General features: G+C 38.7%; 1 protein-coding gene across 1 annotated transcript in view; it reads right to left on the reverse strand.

Annotated features, from left to right (window-relative positions):
* Window positions 1-9,486: 9,486 nt before the first annotated feature.
* Window positions 9,487-12,500, reverse strand: part of LOC143019115 (uncharacterized) — a 68,019-nt gene continuing 65,005 nt past the window's right edge. The window contains exon 30 of the mRNA XM_076174811.1: window positions 9,487-12,500. This exon is cut by the window's right edge and continues 104 nt beyond it. The gene's annotated coding sequence lies outside the window, so the exon portion shown is untranslated.

The raw sequence follows: 12,500 nt of genomic DNA on the forward strand, positions 1-12,500 counted from the left end.
GCTTAATTCAATAAAAATAATTTACTATAATTTCAATTATCAGAAATAGAATTAAGATTAATTTAGAAAATAAATTTAAAAAAGTAGGCTTCAATTTCATAATACAATTACCATTGACTTCATTTGCGAGTACTTCGGCGAGTCATCTTTCGGAGACTTTTTGTGATATTCCAGCCAACACATCATTGTCTTTAAACGCGTAACAATACCAGCCAATCACAGGGCTTCCTTTCAAAACAAAAACTAAATCGGACGTGCGACATCTTAGGTTTGAATTGGTTTGTGCCGAGTGTGGATGTCCGTTCTGATTTTTTGCATGTGCGTAAAAACTGGTGACCCTGATCGCTTTTAAAAGGAGCACAATGTCCTTACAAAATATATATTTTGTGACAATCGTATGATGACTGCCATTGTTATTGTGTTAAGGTGAAAATGGCTCTGCCGGGGAGTGTCAGTGTGAACTTCTCAAATTCCATTTTTCTGTTCCTTATATTCAGTCTCTGTACTAATGGAGACAAAGTCTGGGTACAGGCTTAATGCATATAGTACTTCGATTTTAGAGAAACCCATTTACATCACTGGATTTATCAACCTTCAAAATCAAGAAGTTTCACCTTGTCCCAAGCCACTGCTGGACCAACCCATTGACATCGTGACTTAGGTAAGTGCCAACGAGTTTCCTAGGCGTTGGAGGAACGGGATGCATCCCATAGGGAAATTGAAATAATCTAGGGCTAAAATGCAACATATGGGCTAGGTCTGCCATCTCATCTTGGGTCCGGCTAGGTCAGAGAGCCCACTAGACTAGGCTAGGTTAGGCTAGGTCACGTATTCCGGTTAATGGTACAATTGACCACCTAAATCTCCAATCCTCAGTACCCAAAATGTCTACCCATTTATGTAGCCGCTATGAAGACTATTTTACTTCGTCTTTATTTGTTGTCAAGAATACTTTAGATAACTACGTTACTTGGTTCCGTTAGACGTTTGTGCCTGTCTCTTTGTCTGTCTGTAACGTTGTCACGCACGTTATGGCTTCTTAACTTGCTTTGATCATAGCCATACTATGGTACCTTGTAAAGAGGATTACAAGGATGAGCTCTATAAGTTTTTTTAGATCTAGGTGAAAAATGAAGGTCACAATAACGCAAAATGCTATTTTCATTCAAAACTCCAACACGTTAAAGTTGTGCCCGTTATATCATTCTGACCAACATTTATGATAGTTTCTCCGGATAAGGTATATCTTCTCTTATGCTTCCGGCATTTTAACGTGCCATGTTACACTTACGGAAGCTCTTCAACACATTCGACAACGCTCGGTCAGCGGTATTTTCGGTAAATTTTTAGAAGTGCACATTTACGCGATATAGCAAAGGAAAATTAGATGTTTCTTTTATAAATTATAATACATCAACGAAATATACGTTTTTCCTGACGGAAATTAATAACAGAAAAAGTTGCTAAAAGAGATGCACTAATTAATGGAAACATAACGACTGCTTGAGACGCCATCTTTGTTTTGATAGATGCGGAGGTCGAAGAAATTAAAGTATGATAAATTCGTCTAACCTAACCTGCATTTAGTAATGCGGTACCTGTAATTCTGGAGGTCACCAGGGTCGTTGTCGTCGTCAGGGATGTTGACGGCCGGCTTTGCCATCCGATCGAAGGGTAGACGAGTTTCATAGCTTGAAGAACAGCACGATGCTTAGGCCCGTAGCACTGTTTTAAAAGTATGTAGCGTGGTGACATCACTTAGAGTGGGAGAACTCCCGGTACAAAGCGTCACTGTGGAGTCTGCTGTAGGCTATAAACCTGTGTAGGCTTTATCGAAATAATAGTGGTTTTAATGTCAGTTTGACGATGGCGTTGACAACGCAATCGTCAAACTGACATCAACGGTAATAAAAAGTCGATAGATATATACAGTATTTCATTGTGCACTGTAGACCTTAAGATTGTTATGGAAACCTGAACAAAGGAGCCAGAATTGCTATAAATATATCCACACGTTTATAGCAGTATAGTCATATAATCCTATTTTAAAGTTATCCCTCACTCTACGTGTAAATTTGATTAGAAAATAAGACTTGAAAACGTACGCACATACATAATTTTTTAATTAGATGGCTTTGAAATAAGAATATATGTATTTAACAAACAAGTATAGTATGATCATATGTGTAAGTTTGTTCCTCACATACAGAAAATCTTTAACGCAAAAACTACATTACGAGTAGTCAATGTAAGTTGGAGTATAAAAAATTAGGCATACACAAATCACAGCATATTTGTAATTTCAGAAACCGTAAGGGTTAGTAAGATGTCAATAACGAAAATGCGTTTTGCTAGGGGAGAGGGGTCGGCTTCATTACACACACCAATTAATAAAGATACTTGTTAAAACAACTTTTATTATTTTGGGTAGACACCAGGCAATGACAGACACAGATGCACACACACATATACAAACAAAAATAGGTAGACACATAAACGTGCAGACGCATTCGCACACTCACACGCAAACTTTCACACGCATACACGGACATGCACGCACGCACGCACACATAGGCGCAGACACACGCACGTATACAAGCACAGGCATGCACGCACACACACACACACACACACACACACACACACACACACACACACCTCCCTCGTGGCAAAGTGGTTAGAGTTCCCGGTTGCCACTACGGAAGTCCGGGTTCGAATGCCACCCAATATCACCGCGCTGCGAGGTGTTACTCCAACTCTCGTGGGCGGGGAGTTTGGGATGTGTGTGTGTGTGTAAGGTCACAGCATTACCCATAGATCGGTCATATATGATATCTGAGCTCTCTTCCGGGAAGGAAAATAGCTGTCGATCACAAGTCGAACACGTGATCCAAGACCATGGTGAATCACACGTATGCACGCACACACCCACGTATGCAAGCACAATTGTACAAGCACACACATGCATGCACATGCAGACACGCACACAGACACACACGCACATACGTACACACACAAATGCGCACGTACACGTACATATACGCACGCAGACAAGCACGCATGCACTCACGTATCCAACTACAAGTGTACAAAGGATTACAAAGGATTACAAAGGCAAAGCATGCCGACAGGAGACCTTTTGATCCATATCTAGGTCGGATGAAAAAAAAAAAAAAAAAAAAAAAAAAAAAAAAAAAAAAAAATCATATTAATAATAAATTAAAACTATAACAATGTAAATAACAATTAAAATACATAGATAAATGCATTGGTATAGTTGAATAACAAACAAACAGGTAAATAGTAAATGATAATAAATTGACATATAACTAATAATAAATGAAAATCAGACAGACAAATTATAACAAAACAAAAACAAATAATATAACATAAATTATAATCGTTACAGCATCTTACTTAGGTATTTATCTAAATGATTCTTAAAGCTTCGAACTGAACTACATTGCACTACCTGTGCAGGAAGTTTATTCCATTCATTAACTACACGGTTGGCAAAGTTGTTTCTACCTACTTCCAAATTGAATCTATTTCCGGACAGTTTGAGACCATTGTTTCTTGTCTGATTCTCATTCAATGTGAAAATTTGGTCACTTTTGATGTTGTCAATTCCCTTTAAAATCTTAAAGACCTGTATCAAGTCACCTCTGAGTCTACGCTTTTTTAGGGAAAACAGATTCATGTGCTTAAGTCGATTTTCGTATGATTTATTTTTGATATTTGGAATCAGTTTTGTGGCTCGCCGTTGTACTTTTTCCAGTCTGTCAATGTCTTTAATGAGATTCGGTGACCATACGGAAACAGCATATTCCAAATGTGGACGAACTAACGATTTATATAGCTTGTTAATGAGTGATGGACTTTTGAAATCAAACGATCGCGCAATCAATCCCAGAATCTTATTTGCTTTCTCAGAGGCTGAAATACACTGCTTGGATGATTTGAGGTCGTTACTGATAATTACGCCGAGATCTTTTTCACTATCCACTTTTGTTAACGAATTTCCAAATAATTTGTAATCGTAATTGCTGTTATTTTTACCTATGTGCATTACCTTGCATTTACTTGTGTTAAATTTCATTAGCCACTTTTCAGACCATTGCTGTAATTTATCTAAATCTTCTTGAATATCTAATTGGTTTGAGTGATCATTTGCCACTCCGCACAGTTTTGTATCATCAGCAAATTTGGAAACAGTAGATTTTAGTCCATGGTCTATATCATTTATATATACTATGAATAGAAGTGGCCCAAGAACGGAACATACATGCGCGCACACGCAGACACGCACACAGACATACGCACATACGTATACACACAAATACGCACGTACACACACACACACACACACACACACACACACACACACACAACTAGGTGAACTAGGTAAATACAACTACAAATAGGTAAATACACACACACACACACACATACACACACACACACATACACACACATATACATACACACACACACACATACCCACACACACACACACACACACACACACACACACACACACACACACACACACACACACACACACACACACACACACAAACACGCGCGCTCACATTCGCACATTCACATGCTCATTCATGCTCTCGCTCATGCGAATATACATGCACACACGCGCTCACACATGGACACACGCACGCACGTGCACACATACACGCGCGCGAGTACACACGTGCACACGCTCGCCTGCACACACACACACACACACACACACACACACAGGTGAATAGACAAATGGATCAGACATGATGTACATCCTGAACATTTTACATATTTCACAGACTGCAGTGTATTTTGTTGCCTGTAACCAGAGTTTCCGTCTACGAGGGCAGTTTCGCACTGAAGACTTGAAAACATGCACATTAGGTGCATGAGGGACAGTTAAAGCCGAGAGTGATCGACATTCTTCTCTGAGTAGAAATTAGTTCACAATCATAAAAGACTGTTGTGCGACTCTGGTCCATAGGGGTGTTCCGAGGACATTCGTTGCATGAAATTTGTACAGCGAAAGCCCTAAATAGGGATTAAAGAGGTCAAACCAATCTGCAGCTTGAGTTTGGAGCAAGGCTGAGATAAAAGAAAACATGTTAAAACGCCTGACTCACTTCTGAGACATTTAGGTGTCATGCATACACAAGAGCGCGTGTACACGGTTAAGTGGGAGACTATGCATACAGCATTCGGTGAGTGACACAGATTTGAGAGTAGGAACTACATTGGAAACGAAGGGCAAGACGCGTGCAGGGCTAGATATTTGAGATATGAATCTGCTACCCGAAAGACGTGAGGTATAACGATCATGCGAAAGTACGCGTGCGCAAAGCAGAGAATGCCAAACGAACGAGATGTTGTTGCGAGAATTACAAAGGATTACAAAGGCGGAGCATGCCGACAGGAGACCTTTTGATCCATATCTAGGTCGGATGCGAAAAAAAATCATATTAATAATAAGATAATAAATAAAAACTATAATAATGTAAATAACAAATAAAATGCATAAATAAATGCATAGGTATAATTAAATAATAAACAAACAGGTAAACAGTAAATAATAATTGACATATAACTAATAATAAATGAAAATCACAGACAAATGATAAAAAAATAATGATATAAAATAAATTATAATCATTACAGCATCTTAGGTATTTATCTAAATGATTCTTAAAGCTTCGAACTGAACTACATTGCACTACCTGTGCAGGAAGTTTATTCCATTCATTAACTACACGGTTGACAAAGTTGTTTCTACCTACTTCCAAATTGAATCTATTTCCGGACAGTTTGAGACCATTGTTTCTTGTCTGATTCTCATTCAATGTGAAAATTTGGTCACTTTTGATGTTGTCAATTCCATTTAGAATTTTAAAGACCTGTATCAAGTCACCTCTGAGTCTACGCTTTTTTAGGGAAAACAGATTCATGTGCTTTAGTCGATTTTCGTATGATTTATTTTTGATATTTGGAATCAGTTTTGTGGCTCGCCGTTGTACTTTTTCCAGTCTGTCAATGTCTTTAATGAGATTCGGTGACAATACGGAAACAGTATATTCCAAATGTGGACGAACTAACGATTTATATAGCTTGTAAATGAGTGATGGACTTTTGAAATCAAAAGATCGCGCAATCAGTCCTAGAATCTTATTTGCTTTCTCAGAGGCTGAAATACACTGCTTGGATGATTTGAGGTCGTTACTGATAATTACGCCGAGATCTTTTTCACTATCCACTTTTGTTAACGAATTTCCAAATAACTTATAATCGTAGTTACTGTTGTTTTACCTATGTGCATAACCTTGCATTTACTTGTGTTAAATTTCATTAGCCACTTTTCAGACCCTTGCGATAGTTTATCTAAATCTTTTTGAATATCTAATTGGTTTAAGTGATCATTTGGCATTCCGCACAGTTTTGTATCATCAGCAAATTTGGAAACAGTAGATTTTAGTCCATGGTCTATATCCTTAATTGCCGCCCACGTCGTCACGTGTTTAGGCAAGATCCCAAAGCTTAACGACTTGTCCCCTGTCTACTCACAGGTGACACGTTAACTCCTTCTGTACCAGATGTCACTTTAACTTTTCTTCTGACTGGCGATGAGCTAATTTGTCCATGTCCGTAACACCCCCTCAGTATCAAAAAGACGTTAATTGTTGTATTCTATTTTATGAATATGGTCATTATCATCATACCAACGCATTACAAACGTGAAAATAACATCCCTCAGTACCTTTCATGTACAGTGGATCAACTGACGATCTAAGCTACCTGTTGCCTAGGAAAGAAGAAAACGCCCAAGATTGAGTATTACACGACGAGACGTCAATTGTATAGAAATGGCGCGTAACGGAGTAATTATTTTGAAGACCAAATATAAGGAAGTCTGACAAAAACAATGCGCCATACAACTGAAAAAATAAGGCTACATGCATTTGCTAAAAAAAAAAATCAAAATAAAGAAATGAACGTAAACAAGTTTTGCAAACAACTACAAACAACGCGCATGCGTGATGTTACATAAGAGTTCACATGTGACGAATCTTTTACGACGTGGGAATCTTTTACGACGTAATGACAGAGTAAGATTCTATCTGTGGGATCAAGATGGACGCCTCAGTTAAAGATATTCAAAGGGAACGTGATGTTGTCTTGTCTTTGGAGTCTTCACCACACATTATGAAGAAATTGGGGAAGATTCTCAGGGCTCCCACAGCAGAGCGTACTCCCACGATACTGACGTCATAAGCGATGTGGGAATATTCACGTCGATGTTTAATATGCATTGTCTCCCACACTCTCTATCTATCTATCTATCTATCTAGCTATCTCTCTATCTATCTCTCTGTCTGTCTCTCTCTATCTATCTATCTATATATCTCTATCTCTATATCTATCTGTGTGTGTGTGTGTGTGTGTGTGTGTGTGTGTGTGTGTGTGTGCATCATATGCAATATGTGTACATGTTTACGTGCACGTCTGTGTGTATATGTGTATATGCGTGAGCATTTATGGCTGTGCGTATATGTTTTAACGATTAGATTTTATCCTCCTTGTGGATCCAATCTTTGGGTCGCACAGTTACCCGGTGGATACCGTATCGAACTTGTGAGCGGGTGGTCGTGCGTTCGATTCCCGAGACCCGCTGCGTGCTTCTTGCGTTGGTTCCCGACAGCCTTAGCCAGGCGAGGAGGCGACCCACATATCAGCCTAAAATAGCCCAGCGGCTTCCCGCAACTGACAGGGGGTTTTCCACTTCCCACTTCATGGGATTGGGGATTTTTTTTTTTTTTTTTTTTTTTTTTTTTTTTTCGTTGATGAGGAGACTGGTACCATTTTCCTCGCCGCTGTCTTCTCGGGTGAGGCAAGTTATGCAAGAGCATTCAAGTCCGAATCGTGTTTGTTAACCTTTGTTGGGTAGTTGCTATGTAGGTGACTGATAACATCTCTAAATAACTACGGACCATTCCTTCTCTAATTGAGTCTAGGCGAAGGGGGTTTGTAATCATCTGGTTCTTCTTTTTTTATATTTTTAACGTGAAGAGTTAGTGTTCCTTTTCCAGTCACGAAATTCATGTCCATTTCATCTATATATTTATCTATCTTTTTATCTATTTACTTGCTTGTTTTCTTGTTTATTTATTAATCAACACGATTATTTGTATATTCATTCATTTATTTATTTATCAATTTACTTAACTATTCATTTATTTACTTGTCTTTACACGCTAGATCCTGGTGTTTGATAACTTGTCTGTAACCCGCCAATGTTTTCAAAATTCGCGAGGAAGATTCAAACGAGAGCTCACCTTAACCCATTAAACTCCGATGACAAGATGTCTTGTCATTTGGTCAAATTAAACAAAAAATCATAAAACACCAAAATGTTTGATCAAACACCAGAAAAATATGACGTCAGTACTCGCTTTCGTGCGAGGACTGACGTCATATTTTTCTGGTGCTGTTTGATCAAACATTTTGGTGTTTCATGATTTTTTGTTTTATTTGACCAAATGACAAGACATCTTGTCATCGGAGTTTGATGGGCTAAGAAGCTTTCTTCTTGAATACAAAACTGTAACTTTAAAAGATACTGCACACACGTTCATTATGTATCAATATTGACCACTGTTGAATATCAGTGAGCCAGTATGATTTCTAATTAATTTTATTTCTAGTTTAACTAAAGGATCTATTAGATTTTATCATTATTATCAATATTATTTTTTACTATGAATAATATTTTTCTGAGTTATGAATGTCCAGAAAGTTTTGACGTTATGGTGACACAGAACGAGCAATATAGATATGATTTTATATGAGGTGCAGCTATTTATTTGTTTATTTATTTATTTATCTTTTTTTTTTTAACTATGAATAATATTTTTTTGGGTTATGAATGTCTAGAACGTTTTGACTTTATGTTGACACAGAACGAGCAATATAGATGTGCTTTTTTACGACTGTTACCTTTTAGTATGGAAGATTGCAGTAAATGAGGCGCAGCTACTGTAAATGTAGCAGACGATCAAGTGAGCCTCAGATTTAACATTTGTTTAGAAAAATAAATACATTTTATCGCAGTATTTTTCAGTTAAGTGTGGCTTTTAAGAGGACTGAATGTCATTTGTTTATTCATAACAGTCATGTGCAAAAACCAAAAAGTTTTGAGTTTTCTCTTGTGAAACACCATAGGTACTCCAGTACTGCATTACGTGTTCACGTTTACAGACTTGTGAAGGTTTTTCTTTTGAGTAGCAACACCGAGCTAGGTGTCTTAAATCTACAACACTTTGGCTCCAGTAGCCTTGCAAAGATTCTTTTACATTAGAAGTCCTATGGAGATTAGGTTGACAAGTCCCGAAATAAAGATGTGCTTCTCTGTCGAATGACTTTTCTGCTACTTATGGCGTGACTTTGATAAGGAGAGGTTTTATACATAAAACTACAGGATTTAAGATTGAGAATTTATATTTACAGTTCTCAAAATGTAAATGATACATGTACCATGATTATATCTGTGGTGGAAAGACTATAAAGTAAATGGAAGACTTAACTTAAGGAGACAAATCCCTCCCTGAATTTACAAGATATTCCCTCCCGCCAATACTTAGTGAATCTACAAGGTCTGCCTTAGCTGGCAGCGACCAAAGCAGCGGGAGTCTTCTCCCATAAGTCTGTTAGTGAATGCGATCCCAGGTCACTCAGTGGGACGGGCTACCTGGGCCCCTAAAATCTGGTGAAGGAGAGTTTGGGTCCACTGGAATGGTGCGATGGAGAACGAAACCATTGCCCCAAGCCTCACTCCAGAATGGGATTAGGTTTTCTCTTTAATGAGTCCTTGTTTGGTTCCCTTCCTTCCAGATTTCAGTAGTGGCAACGACAATTAAAGTACACAAATGTGTATACTTGTATATCATGTACATACACGTCTGACAGATGTAAACACATACATACATACATAGGGCGATCTATTGAGTAGCACATGCGTGCGATTTATTATTATATATGGAGAATACATTCAACAGTTTCAGTGTTTCGTAGCTTAAATTTGGTTTGTCTCAACTGATGAATGACCGATACAGGTACAGAATACGGAAATATTCACTATGAGAAATTTTTTAGTTGTATTTTTTTCACAGTTTTGTTTAGATAATTCATATTCATTAACTATCTACTTAACCTAAACCCTTATCACATAGGTACGTCGAAGTACCTGCTAAATAACATGGTTGTACACGACACCATCGGTCTGAATATGAACCATGAACCGTAATCAAACTGGACATTGGCTCGCACGAAACTCAATGGGTATCAGTCAACGTTGAACGCTGCCTCGTTTGACAACTGCTGTTCAAACAAAAGCAGTACGCTGTGTCACCGGATCGAAGAGGGAAAACTATTCCATAAAGAGGCAAATCTCCTCTGGGAAGTGCTCCTATTGACACCCGAGTCTTCCGAGCGACGTCAGACTCCACCCATCTGATACTAACCTGACTGAGCACCAGCCGATATTAGACTCCGAACAAGCCATAACTAACCTGTACACTAGCCGACAAAAGGCTGCACCAGTCGGCCCTAGACTGCACATATGCCTGCCTACTTGCCAGCCCCCATACCCCATTCCCTATGGCTCCAGTTGCACCAAGGGATCATCTGTCAGATAAAATGCCAAGTGTAGACGTACAACCCTGAACCGACGGCCACGGAGAATCAGAAACAGTCCAAGCGTTCTGGTCTAAATCGAGGCCCAGACGTCGAAGTTTGTCCACTAGTTAACATGGGATCACGATCTCGAGATAAAGCACCAAATTAGGATCTTAACGTTAGGGATGGACGGAGGCAATTCCAGACATGCATGAACAAGTACATAACGTGGCACATCAAAACACAGAAGCGTTGTCTAGAGGAATCACTATATCCCGCATCTAGAACGGTGGGAATGGGGGTTAGGGGCGGGGTAATCGCTGTAGGGCATTTGGCAGACAGTGTACTACTTCCCTATAAATTTTAATTTCTTTACACCTACTCGAATGACCTAGGTGTGTTCAACTCACATTGGAATGTTTAAACTTGCTGATATTCACCAATCCATGAGTTCCCTCCCAACCCCCCTTCGTGAGAGTTTTTCTTATAATTATTTTTTTTTTTCAGCAATAACATTCTCCGAAGATTCGCCACTTCGACGTGGGTATTAGGCATCTCTGTGGTGACTGACCCATAGGGGCGAGTAGGCTTAATCGACAAAAAAAAGGGGAGGGCATCTACACTAATGGCACAAGAAATGTGGAAAATCAAGTCTGACACTTGAACGAATTGCACAACTTCTGAGAGTCGCATTTAGAGACTTCTTGTGGAACTGGAATGGACCACCAGAGTATCGGCAAAAAGCTGACTTTCATAGCTGAGTTCTCTCTTTCTCTCTTTCGGGTCCAGTCTCTAGAGCAGCACGCCGATTTGTAGACCCAACTATTCCTGACCTCAGCAATTCGAGGCCCTGAGGACCTCGTTTGACCTGAGTTGCTCGTTGTGAGGAGGTGCGTTGGGATCGGCACGCGACTTGACGTCATCGTACAACGTAACGTCATGGTTACAAGATATTCGATTAAAGATAAAACTGGACCTAGAGTTGTGAAATGTTTCGTTCAAGCATCTTGTAATATATCGTTTATAGATGGACCCTTCATGTTGGCGCAAAGTGATGTATACAGTGTCGTTTCTTTTTGTGTTTTTGTATACTTACACCGGGATCACAATAGAAAAATAAAATAAAAAATTGTATGTTAAAGCACAACCATAACAGTAGAAAGATAAGAAATTTCCACATTTAATATTATGAAAAAAACTCGTTATACACTGGCAACGTATGGAATACCAGTTTGTATGTAGATGAGCAAATCTAAATATGAGTTTAGGGGAAGAAATATGTAAAAAATGAAGGAATGGGCGCTCTATAGACATCTCTGCCCTCTTGCACAATGCAGAAGAGAAAATAAAAATAATCTAAGACCGCCCCATCTTTCATTATTCTTATAGGAGGACAAAGAAAGGGAAGACATGGGAATTAAATAACTTGCACACATAATTACGAAACACATGAGAAAACGATAAAGAAAAACGTAACCAAGATTACATAAAAGGAATGGAAGGACGACATTTATTTTATTCTTTCGAACCCTTGATGAGTATTAAGTCTGAGACAGACAAAGAAAAGAAAAATATGGAAAAAAAAGACCTAACCAGGCAATGTCAGAGTGGAATTGTTACATCTGCTTGGACGAAGCATTATGAAAAAAAAAACAAATCGTAAACATGTGTCTAACCGTAACAACGATGGACTAGTCTACACCTATATTTACAGAATAATCTAGACATTGCAGTGCACAATCGATTTCTTTTTTTCTCTCCTCGAGAGGTTCAGTTTGTAGACAGATGATACAACAAATGGACAACTCGTGTTTAATATA

The sequence above is a fragment of the Oratosquilla oratoria genome, chromosome 36 (genome assembly GCF_046742065.1).
Source record: "Oratosquilla oratoria isolate Oo_2021 chromosome 36, ASM4674206v1, whole genome shotgun sequence".
Classification (NCBI taxonomy): Eukaryota; Metazoa; Arthropoda; class Malacostraca; order Stomatopoda; family Squillidae; genus Oratosquilla; species Oratosquilla oratoria.